At 36.8% G+C, this 12,990-nt stretch overlaps 1 pseudogene; it reads right to left on the bottom strand.

Annotated features, from left to right (window-relative positions):
* LOC110296459 overlaps positions 1–12,990 on the bottom strand; it is a 116,403-nt pseudogene that overhangs the window by 1,172 nt on the left and 102,241 nt on the right.

Genomic DNA, 12,990 nt, shown 5'->3' with positions numbered 1-12,990 from the left:
TTTTTTTTTTTGTTTGTTTGTTAGAGTTGGAACATTCCTTGGACCAGGTGTGGGTGTCATAGGCCCCTCCTGCCCTGCCCATCTCTCTTTGTCTCTCTTTTTCTCCCTGCCCCCGCTCTTCCCTGGCTCCTCCTTATACCCACCCCAACCCCAGGACTGGCCTGATACATTGTCATCTGTTGAAGATGAGATAAACTGAGGAAAAAAATGAGAACAAAACAAAAAAAATTGTACGGCAGTTTTTACTTTTTATCGCTCGTTTTTAACTTCACAAAAAAATGGTATCAAAAACAACAAAAAATTTTATAGTCTTCAGTAAACTCTGGGGTATATTTCTTTAGAACAAAATAATTATAAGGAACTCCTTCATAGTGCAGTATGAGTGTTAATTTCAGTTTAAAGATAAAGGAACTGACAAGATGACAAGTCACTCACTCAAGATTACCTGGAGAGCAAAACCTGAATCAGGATGAAACTGGGAGCCACACTCCAGAATTAGTGCTGCCACAAGGTGGGCTTCTTAGAATTAAAAACAAATGATTTATTACAATTAACTGTAAGTATGAAATACTGTTCTTTTAAAATGTATAAAATTAATTATTGAAACAATCAGCACTTTTGACTTAAATAGCCATAGCTCAATTTTCCCCTCATATTTGTTTTGAATGAATATCCTATATTTAACCTAGTGGTGATGAGGCCAGCTTCCGCATTGGAGTGAGACCTTGTCCTAAAAACCAAGCAGCCAACTACCCAACCAACCAGCCAACCATTCCCATCCCACCACCCACTCAACCAACCAACTAGCCAGCCAGCCACCCACCCACCCAACCAACCAACTAACTAGCCAAACAACCACCCAACTGACCAACTAATCACTCAACCACCTACCCAACCAACTAACCAGCCAAACAAACACCCAACTGACCAACCAAACAACCAATCAACCACTGAACCACCCAACCAACCATCACCACCACCAATATAAATTATTCAGAATTTTTAGTATTCTAAAATGGCCTAGAGTTCTCTGTACATGGTGTTTTTTTCTTTTGGAATCTGTTTTTCATATAAGAGTTAGTACTAGGAAAGTCAACAAAGAGTAAAGGATGGGATATAGCAATGACTGATTATTCAAATATGTAAGTTTTAGACCAATTAAAAACACATTGGAAACTGGTAGCAACAGAAGACTATAATGGTGCAGAGCTAAGGGTACTTCTGCTGTGTAAAAAGGACAATACTGAGTTGTAGACAATATGGTAACTGACTGTGAGGGAAAGTACATGCCATTGCAACAAGAACATAATTTGGAGATGACCAAGGTTTATATTTGTAAAGAAACAGATCCCAAAGATAAGTATGTTTTAAAATATACAACTAAGGTCCTAACCTAGATATCCACATACTGTAACTTTTATTTATCTAAACCACATCTACAAACTTGTTTTCTGAGCTAGCTGATATAAAGGCTTAAAATAGAGAGGCAGAGAGTCTTACTTCACTGGGCAGAATTGGTAAATCCTTATGACATATGCTGAAGGCTCATAATCTGTTCCTTCTATGTTTGTACTAACACCCTTCTCTCTCTTTTCCTCATGCTCCTTGCTAGAGTTAGATTGTCTGACTGGAACTTTCTGTCCTGTCATTCCATGACTTCTATCTTCTTTGTTTTCTTTCTGTATTTTTATTTCTTTTATGTTTTACTTTCAATGGAAAAAGAAAATACAAGGTAAAACTTCTCTCTCTTTTTTTCCTATTGCATTAGAAAAGGAAATGAAATGTCCTACCCAAATGAAGGGTTCTATCCTCTGGGACACGACAGGACTATTGTTAGCACTGGGCACGTAGCTCTGTACATGAACCTTGCATAAATAATTCCCCTATGTGTTTAGGGAGTGAGGACTTTTGACATCAGAAAGCTCTTCAGAGACTACTTATTATTTAGTTTCTGCTTGAAATCAGGTAAGAGTCTTGATCCAAAGACACCATTTTGGAAAAAAACAAACAAAAAAAAAACCAAACTCAATTTCCACAAGACAACATCAGAATTAGACAAAGAGAAAGATTAATAGTTTTGACAAGAAGCTTTGGCAGTGCATGGTTAAATAAGCACAGGGCCCTCTCAGAAGTTTCCAAAAAGAGATAGATGTTAGTGGCAGTTGCTATCACCTTGTCCAACTTTATACAATCTCCAGATTACAAATTCAAGTGGATATTACTTTCTTCCTATTCTTTGGCTTAGCTACCAGTAGCAGAGTTGGCAAGAGGAAACTGGATGCTAAGCTCCTCAGTGGAAATGCCCCCAAAGATATACTTGTTTCAGCCTCGTCTGCAAATGCCTCCTCCTTCCGCCTCTGCAAATTCATCCCACCTACTGTCAGGAAGATCCCAGATCATACTCTAATGGTTCATTTAATGGCTAAAATTAGGCTGACTAGAAATGTCCCACAGGTGAAATTCAGCTCCTTAAGATGCTATACCACATTTATTTCAAGGTTTTGAGAAGTTTTTTTTGTGCTTCATTAACTGGTACACAGTGGATGAACCTGGCAGTTGGAGGGGGATGCTGTCCTATTCTGTTCCTCATCTAGACTACCAGAATACCATTCACTGCTATTTTGTTCTTTTTCTTTCACACTAGCATAGGGCCTGGGGTGGTGGTAGTGGTGGTGGTTAAGCTTAAAGAAAACACTTTAGTCGTTGTATGTCCATTGCCTCATTGTCAAGAATAGGTTCTGGCTTATCTGTCCACATGCTTTGCATGGTTCACTTATGCCATATATACACAATATTATATATGATATATATATATTAGTCATAGTATATTATATGATATACATCTTAGTATTTAAGTATACATATTAAAAGTTAATTATATATAAATATATTAATGATATAATTAATGATATATATTGTGTGTATTATAACATGGGTTTTATTATAATATTTACAACACATACACACTCATGTAGGCACTCACACACACATGCATGCACAGACACACACGTGCTGCTCATATCCTTCCTCTTCCTCTTCCTTAGGAGCCTCTTCTCTCATCTTGTGGCAGACAGGGACAAAGCTTTAATTTGACTTTCCTTGTTTTCTAGCCAGTACCATTCACTCCACATTAGCTTTGAGCCGAATACAAACTAAGCAATATTCTCAAAGACAAAAACAGATGTTAAAAAAAAGGCCACTTAACTAATTACTCAACTGTTCTGTGACTTCTGTGCTCATACCTACTACAGGAATCACTTTAGAATACCAGACCCAGCACTCAATTGGGTTGTCAGAGCCTTGTTGCTGCAGCACCCTCTTGGATAGTCCTCACTCAGTGAGTTTGAGATGGGTTAGATATGAACCAGAGATAGAAAGTCAGTAGGCAGGGCAGGAACCCCACAGCAGCAATTCTGAGAATGTCCTTGTCTAGGAATTCCAGAAGAGGGTTCTGGCTCCAGTTGCTCCTTATCTCCTACCTTTGCCTTAAGCTATATGTAAGGGTTTTAAAGGAGGCACCAGACACCTCTCTGTTGAGCACACTGGACTGACCAGTTTTTTCTTACCCATACCTCACCTCAGTTTCCACCTGGAATCCTTAAAAAATGTCACCAACTAGTAACTGCATGGTACCCTGGTTTCTGGGACTCTATACAGAAGCTCTGCCTTCTCCCACCCTCTTCTGCTCTAACCTATGCATCTATAATTAACTTCTTTCCAGAACTCAACCTCTGTGATTTGTGAATTTCATTCTTCAGAGTCACAAGACAAAAGTCCAGAGGCAATGACTTCTGGAAGTTTTGAGTGACTAGTCCTCTGGTGCTCTAACCAGAATTAAAGACTCTGAAGAGAGGAGAGGCACCATTTCATTTCAAAGACATCATGGTTTTCACATATCAAAGTGTAAGAATTTACTTCTTCAAATGCCTCCTATACAGATTTTTAAACATACATTAAAAAAAAAAATCCAGGTTGTATCTTGTGATCAGGCAAACTCAGGGAACTAACTTAATTATCTTTTACTATTTTCTGACTCAAAGACCTGATGATTTAATTACCTCTTAAATCTCATGGTTGAAGTGTATCTTGGAGAGACATTTCAAAGAAATATGAAGGACAGTTTGATTTTTAAAATGGTGGTCATAAGGACTGGAGTGTGAAAAGATAATTAAGGAGAGAGTCAGGAGAAGTGTTTCAGTGAAGAAAAGGGGACAGAGTGGGCGTGAGTGGGAAGATGGAGCATGCAAGCCATCCAGGCAGCGCGATAATGACCTCCTTATTGGTCTTCCCTCTTCAGCCTCTGTAGTCTCAAATCCCTCAGAGCTGTCAAGGCCTGCCTTTGATTGCATTATTTCCCTCTCTCAGAGCCCTTTGCCAATGCCCAGGTACCTCTCAAGCCAAATCAATGCTCTTAATTACAGGCATCAGTCTTCACTTCTGGTTCCTTGCAATCACGGCCATCCTCACTACTTGGGTGCAAGGCCCTTGCTGAGAGCTGTCAGATCTTTCAAAGTAAAGCAGTACCTTGGTTTCCAGCTACTCCACCCTTTTGATGAGGTCGTGAGCCTTTCTTTCTCTAGAACACTGCTTTAAAGTCTCTCTGTCAGTGAAGCTCCCCCCCCCCCTTTTTTTTAAATTTGCTGCCCAGGATGGCTGTAAACGTATCAGCGCAGCTCAGTGTTATAGATAGGTTTCTTCTTGGTGTGAAGCTGCTGACCTTGCTTCCTTAGAGTTCATTTGAAACTTCTGGCAAATGCTCTATTTGACCCTCGGAGATGCACAGAAAACCTTTTCCTATTTTCTAGCCAGTTTCATAACCCAGGAAACATTTTTCACAGAGATCGGTGAGCCCTATTTTCGAATGGTAAACATTGAAGCAGATAGCCTTCTTCTCGATGTTGGTGACCAGATGGACACTAAACTATTCTGAACAGGAATTCTTGTTAAACCAGAGAGAAGGCTTGTGAAATGTCCCTATATGATCAACGTCTCTTTCTATGGAAATGGTGAGAAGTCTGATTTTCATATAAAAGAAAATGATACCGACCAATCTCGGACCCCTGATTCGTATGCTCGTGGAAAACGCTCTTGAGTCAGGACATGCAGTACCGTGTTCCTGATTTCAGCATTGCTGTGATCTGAAGTTTAAGATCATCTGACCAACCTGTTTTTATGCAGTATCGAGGCACAATTAAATATCCTCTATATCTAGGTTTTCCTTTAATACCCCCTAAGTCTTTAGTAGAAAGTCTTATACAAGATGAAATAAAATTTAAAAACAAAACAAAAAGCATACATTGAACATGAACGTTTTATATGTAGTGTTTATGCACACTGAGTATAATAGTTCAGTTACACTGATTTTATTGAGGAAAAAAATACTATAAATTTTTGCTAAATGAAATTTCTTTAAATAGTCCTGATAGATACTATAAAGATAGATTGGTTTTCTTGTGGGTCTCTAACAACTGGAACAGGGGCTACCCCAAAAACCTGTCTGTGGGATATGTTCTTCTACCTGGGCTGCCTCGTCTGGCCTCAGTGAGAGAGGATGTACCTAGCCTCACAGAGACTTGATGTGCCAGAGTGGGGAGATATCCAGGGGCCCCCACCTGCTCAGAGGAGAAAGGGAGTGGGCAAGGGTGAAGAGTTATTGGAGGTGGTGACTGGAAGACAGTGAATGGGATGTAAAACGAATAAGTGAAATAGTAATAGTAGTAATTGTAGTAGTAATAATGATGATGATGAGTCAAAAACCAAACCAAAAGAAACAAACAAAATAATTTTAACTTGAAAGCCTATCCTACCCCTTTAATTTTTGACACTCTGTCCTGGGTTTTCTAAAATATCTTTTTTTCCCCATTTTTTTTACAAAGATTTTCTTCTTTAAAATTTTATGTACACCTGTGTTTTGTCTGTATGTATGTCTGCGTGGGCATGTCAGATACTCAGGAACTGGTGTTTCAGAGAGTTGTAAGCTGCCATGTGGGTGTTGAGAATAGAACCTGGGTTCTCTGGAAAAGCTGCCAGTGCTCTTAACCGCCGAGCTATCTCTCTAGTCTGAGTATCCTTATTTTGTAGTCTAGGTATTGAAAAGATTTGCCTGATGGAAGAGAGCCATGGGGTAGTGATGTGCCATCAATTAGTTACTTAGTATTGTGATTTTTCTGAGTTTTCAGATCTGGTTCTTGAGCTTCAGAAATAATATTTCAGATTACAAAAAATAAAATACAACTACTTATGCTTCCTGACATTCCTTTGCAGATAAGTGAGAGTGTTTGAAACCCACTCCTGAAACTATAAAGTACTAATGGCAAATTTGAACCAATCTGTCAAACTCTTGTGTCATGACAAGATTATACAATTTCTGCTGTCATGTAAAATGGCCTATTACAAATTACTAGTACTGGTCTAGTCCCACATTTATTAGATAGTCTTACTCTTTGTCAGGGAAGAAGTGAGCTCCACTTTAAAGCATTCTGTTCTTCCAATCTCTTACCCAGAGAAGAAGATGGAAATTTAATATTGTGAATATGTTTTAAAATTTAAAGCTTAGTAATAATAGTTCTAACAAGGACCTCCGCTATTCATAGATATGCTTAGTGGATCCATCATCCCTGGGGTTAATAAACCTTTCCTTCCTTAAAAGACCACATGAATAGTCAGAGTTTTATGAAGTCCACTTTTTACTCCTTGGTTTATACTTGTAAAGGACTGACCATTCAAACTGGATCAGTGGAGGTGTGGTTTCTGAGACAAGCAAGAGGTTAATCCGTTTTAAGAGGTGAAGTTTTAAGGTCAGACATCTTAGTTTTCGAAGGAAGGACCAAGTTGCTCACAGGAAGATTCAGCCATATGACAGATCTTGTCCTTAGGAGCCAATGTGAGTCATAACTGAACCCAAGACCCACTGTCCCCATCTGTCACCTATTGTATGGCTTCTAGAGTGCTTGAGTACATAAACAATCTAGGTATGTATTTTGAAGGCAAAATTTTGAACATGAACATTTTATATGTATCATTTATGCACACCAAGTATAATAGTCCAGTTAAATTGATGTTATTGAGGGTAAATACAATGAAATGGTGGGGGGGGGGTCTGGGCATAGCACTCTATTCTAAGACGGCCTGAGAAATTCTCTAGCAGGGCTATTATTACATAACAGAATCTCCACAGCTTCAACATTTTTCTGTTCTTTTTCAAAGAGGGAATGATTTGAGAAATTCAAGTTCTTCTAAAGAGTTAGACAAAAAAAACCTTTTCTGAGATTAGAAGAAACCAAGATGACAGTTTTTTGTCCTATAATTAAGACCTTCTCTCTTGAAGGGAAGGGGGGGGGCTAACGTGGGAGGGCTTTGTAAGAGTAGTACTGGGAGGAGAAGAGGGTGGGGGCCACTATGGGGATGTAAAGTGAATAAACCAATTAATTAATGAAGGAAAACCCACACAAAAAGCATCATAAAAAAAAAGAATTTGAGATATAAGACATGTTTGAAAGTGACCCCATGTGGCCCTGTGTATTACACATCTCTCCTGTGTAAAGGGAGATGGGATTGCTTCTGTAAAAACTACCATGAACTTAGAGCCATAAAATGTATTATTATTTGCTAGGTATCTTTCTAGGCTAAAATCAAGGCATTATCTTTGAGAGATTTATTTTGTCCTTTCAGCCCTTTAAGTCCCTGTACTCTTTGACTCACATATATCTTCAAGTGTGATGTATTTTACTGAAGTATGGTTATTACAGAAACCTCAGTCTCTGAAAACAATACCAAATGCTCTAGTGATGACTTCCTACCATATGTTACAGCATAATGACTCAACTCAACAGTGTTACCAAGTTGTAAGCTAAACTATGATCTGTCTGTCTGTCTGTCTGTCTGTCTGTCTGTCTGTCTATCCATCCATTCACCTACCCATTCATCTGTCCATGCCTCTATCTATCTATCTATCTATCTATCTATCTATCTATCTATCTATCTATCTATCCATTCATCTATATGAATAAGCTTGATGGGACATGGTTATCATTAAGATTGTTGCTATTTATAATTTATAGAAGTCAGTGTTTTATTAGTAGTAATAAGTTACTTAGCAATAATGGTGGGCTTGTCTCTCTTGCCATTGAAGTTGAAGACTCCCCATGTAAATAACCTCTACAGCAAGTCAGACTAATGGTCACGTGTGGACTGTGCACTGTATACGTCCTGCTTTTCATCTCTTTTCTGAAAAAACATTATAGCTTGTTACCAGTTCAGAGAGATGGGAAAAAAATCATGTTTTGCCTATCTTTGCTTTTGGCAGTAATTCTCAAACTTCAGGATGTGGAGTCACTTGAAAGTTTTAGGTCTCAGTCAATTTCTCATTCCTTTGTCCAGAGTGGACCTGAGAACTTGTGCTGCTAATAAGTTTCTGTGGGCTGTTATTGAAGAAGTTCAGTAAGTGATGTTTTTCTCTTAGATACTTCTGAGACTTAACTGCTAGTGACTCAGCCCTGGTTGACCTTTTGTGCTTTTGTGAAAGCGACTTAGTGCTGAGATGTACTGCTGGTGATTCACCCTTACCCGACCTTCTGTACTTTGACTAAAGTGACTTAATGGTTCTGTGTTCCATATTACTCTCTGCAAGAGGAAATATGGCCTCGGAGGCTTGACAATGTTCAGGCTCACATGAATAGTGCTATGGTGTTTCAAGCATTTATTATAAAGTGTTATTTTTCAGACTTGAAAAATTTCCCAAAGAAGTCATGGCTAAAGCTCTCTGTAGAAATTGAAATCTCCCTGTGACTTCAAAATTGTTCACTCTTGAGTATTGGCTTATTGGTTTGGGCAGGAAGTAGTTTAACTTTGTATTATTGTTGTTTTATTATTCCCTTTGAAATTATACTTTTAAAATTTAAATTTATACTTTTTGATTTTTAAAGTTAAACTTTCATTTAGATGATTAATGGCTATTGATTCATTTGATAAAATCTTACAATGTTTGAGAAACTCTTAAGTGAAAACCTTTTTTATTTTTTAAGTTGTAAATAACTTTTTAAAAAGCTGTAAATAAGTTGAAAGACTATAGGCATAAAATTAAAAAGCATATAAAATAGTATGAATTGAAATACAGATTCTTTCTTTTAGATTAAAAATGCTGATTTTGTAAGAATATTACATTGAATTACTTACAAATAAATTCACTGTGTGCAAGTTTTAGTGCGTCAGTGTCCCATTTTGTCCCTCAGTCCCCAGTTCTGACACACATCCACTCTATGTATTTAGAGCTAGAACTCCTTTAAGAGCTTTCTCATCTGATGATGGAGAAAAATACAACATCTCCCTGTATAAAAAACTATGAAGCCTTAATGGCTTTTGTAGAGAGGAAACACATAGAGTCAATGTGGGTCATGAGATGGTTGAAATGTCACTCATTAAAATGTGATTGCTAAGTTAAGACATATTTTTAAATGAAAATCATTGAGACAATTTTTTTCCATTGGGTTTCTGCTCTTTTGACAGCTCTATATCAAATTAGCAAAACAAAATGGCAATTAATGTCAGAACAAAGAGAGTAGGGAGGTGAACATTGGAGCTGCTTAGGGAATGACTCTACTATAGAGAGGGAAAGCCAGGTATAAGAAGTGACATCAAAGGCATGCCCCCGATGCTCCTACTACTGACAACCTACAAGGAGGGAAAAAGTTTAAGTCGGTCATACCTTCTGATTTTCATATCTGTGTTTGGAGAGAAGTGTACTGATTAAAAATAAAATAAAATAAAATGAAATAAAATGAAATAAAATAACAACTCAGGATTCCACCAAAACATCCTTCCCCAAAAGTAAGAATGTGCAAGGAAGGTAGCTAGGCTTCACAAGTGTTAGGAGTTCAGATGGCAGCAGCTATGTGCCCTTGGGGACCTAAAACACTAGAATGAACAGATATAGCATATAAATAACTATGAAAAATTAAATTACAAGTAAAATGTAAAAGAAGGAAAAAGAGCATATCAAAATGGACTTGCATACTTGAAAAATCATTCAAGTATCTTTACATGTGCAGATGAAAAAAAGTAAATGCTGAAATCAAAACTCATTGCATGTATTCACCACAGAGGAATGAAGTGAGGACAGACATAAAGAAAATGCCAAACTACAGAAGTTCAGCAAACAGTAGCATATAGAAAGCAAGAATAAAAAGTTAAAGGTTGTGGAGTCAAGATGCAAAGAGCTAGAAACTTACAAGCATCTAATTTGAAGAAACAGCCCTGTAGACAACAGCACTTGGAAAGTTATAAAAGCTTCCCAATACCCTCAAAGTCAGAGATATAAAAATAAATACATTTATGTAACTTTAAAGTAAGATTTCCATATACTAGTGACTATGAACAAATCTTGATAAAGGCTAGAGAAGAAATCCACACACCCTTTAAAAGAGTAATGAATGGAACAGCCCTAAATTCCCTAGCTCTGTAACAGATGCAGGAAGAAATCTTAGCCTGTGAGAAAACTATACATTTTTGGAAATTAAACAAGGATGAAAGTAATCTAAAGATATTTAAAATAAAAATTGGCAGTTTTTTTTAACCATGAAAAGACCTATATTTATAAAGGCTGTATTCATAACAGCAGAAAAAAGTGGCAAACACTGAAACCCTTGATGCTTATAACAAAAAGAAGGAAGCCTGAGAAATTGCTTGCTGATCCATACAGACACACACACACACACACACACACACACACACACACACACACACAAATCCAAGAAAGGTTAAAAAACAGGTACTTAGCAAAATAAGTTAATAAAGGAAAAAACAGTTGTAATTAGCAGTATCAACAAAAAAATTTAGTCATTTAAAAAAACAAAGTAATACAAATAAATTTGTGACAAAACTTAGCAACTCAAAGATGAGAGACAAAAGTAACATCATTAACATTTGTGTATAAAATTCAAACCAAGTCAAATGGATATATTTGTAGGAAATATTACCTATGAAGCTTTTAATATGAAATAGAGGTCCAGGTGGGTAGATAAATATTGCTCCTTATTGAAAACAGCATAGCCACTTTAATCAGTGAATTCTATCAGGCTGTAAGGAAAAACATCATTCTAATCATAAACTCTTTCAGGGATTAGGTCAAAACACACTTTCCAGGCGTTGCTTGCTAACAAACAGATAAGGATGCTCCGTGAGCGGAAAATTCCAGATCAATCCTACTCATGTATATTTATAAATGACAAATGAAATACATAATATTAACAACTCATATCCAGCAGTCTATGATAATGATCAAGTCAAGCTTGTCCCAGGATTGCAAAGATATCTGAACTTGATCAAGTTAATAAATGTGTTTCACCAAATTGGAAGGGTAAGAGAGAAGTCCTATTTAGTCACTCATATGAACCAGAAAATCCTGTGTTGTAACTGAACACCTGCCTCTGATTGCCATCCTTTCCAACATGGGAATATACACATTTATAGAAACTTAGAGCAAACTTCTCAGTTGATGGTGAATTTTGGAAAGTTTTTTTAAAAAAACTAAGAATAAGACAAATGTATATATTTCATATTTTACTTTCCTGCTTGTTTTGATAATGCTGGAGTTTTTAGTTAAATATATCAAAATAAATAAATATATGTATAGAGAGGAAGTAACAAAACTCTTTTCTACAATAATTTTCTGGTCAGATATACGTTGGTAGGATCAACCGGAAAACAAACAAACCAAAACTAATAAGAAACTCAGCAGATGTTAGGATAGCAAACACGGAAGGATTCCAAAAGGTTTAACAAATTGTTTTTAATGTGTGTGTGAAGAAAATGAAAAATCGTTATTGAAATGTGTTTTTAAATCAGAGAGATAGATTAGTAAGACAATATTGCTAAGATGTCGATTTTCTCTGAACTAAATAAGTTTTAGGGCAAACCCAATGAAACTTGGTAAAGGGTTTTTGAGATGCCTGACTGACTTAGGAAAATATTTGAGTACGAGATGGAAGGGTCAGGAAGAGCTTGATACTCCCGACAGCAGAGATGTGGCTGCAATCTTTAGCCCAGCTACCAACCCCACTATTAACTCAAGCTAATGGAGAGATCCTGAGCTCAGCAAGGGACTTTTCTGCATATACTGCAAATAAGTAATTAACATGATATAAGTTTTATACCAATAATTATTCTCAGAGGAATAAAAAAAGCCTTGTGGGTTACACAAAAAAATCCTTTATGGATGAGATAACAAGGTAGGAACTGAGCCACAAATGAGATAAAAAATTAAAAGAATACTTTTATGACCTTAAGATAAAGATTTTTTATAAACAAAATGTAAAAAGGAATCAAGTAAATGAGAGTAAATTTGATAACTTAAACAGCAGATCTAAGCTGCCTTCACTGTAATTCTAAAAATCCATTAAGCCATGAAATATAAAAGTTTATCCTCATATGCAAATTGATTTTGCAGCAAAGCCCAACAGGAAAGGACTCCAGTGTTTTCTTAACACCTGATGTGAACACGTGCTTATCCTGCCGTGAAATGCATGGGTGACTTTAAGTATAGAGTTCTCCTAGGGTTGTTAGCAATACTCATATCAGATATATCCTACACAATACTTGTGACAAAAATCTGCAGCAATATGATCTTAGTTGTTTTCAATAAGAGATAATGGACCTAAATATTTGCTGTCAAGAGGAAAAAACAACTGATAACTTATTATGCATATTAATAGCTCAGCTCGATGATTCCTCGATGTATGAATATGAATATTACAAACACTGTTGAGCATTAACATTTCTCAATGTAAGGAAAATTATTTTGAAAACAGCCTAAGCATTCTTCAATAGGGAAATGGGTAAAATTGTGTGTGAAACCAAGTAATAATTTTGGATATGGACAAAAACATATTTAAAAAACATGAAAACAAGCCGGGCGTGGTGGCGCACGCCTTTAATCCCAGCACTCGGGAGGCAGAGGCAGGCGGATTTCTGAGTTCGAGGCCAGCCTGGTCTACA

This window comes from Mus caroli, chromosome 6 (genome assembly GCF_900094665.2).
Source record: "Mus caroli chromosome 6, CAROLI_EIJ_v1.1, whole genome shotgun sequence".
Lineage (NCBI taxonomy): Eukaryota > Metazoa > Chordata > Mammalia > Rodentia > Muridae > Mus > Mus caroli.
Note: the sequence above shows the minus strand (reverse complement) of the source record. Positions and strands in the feature narration are given on the sequence as shown.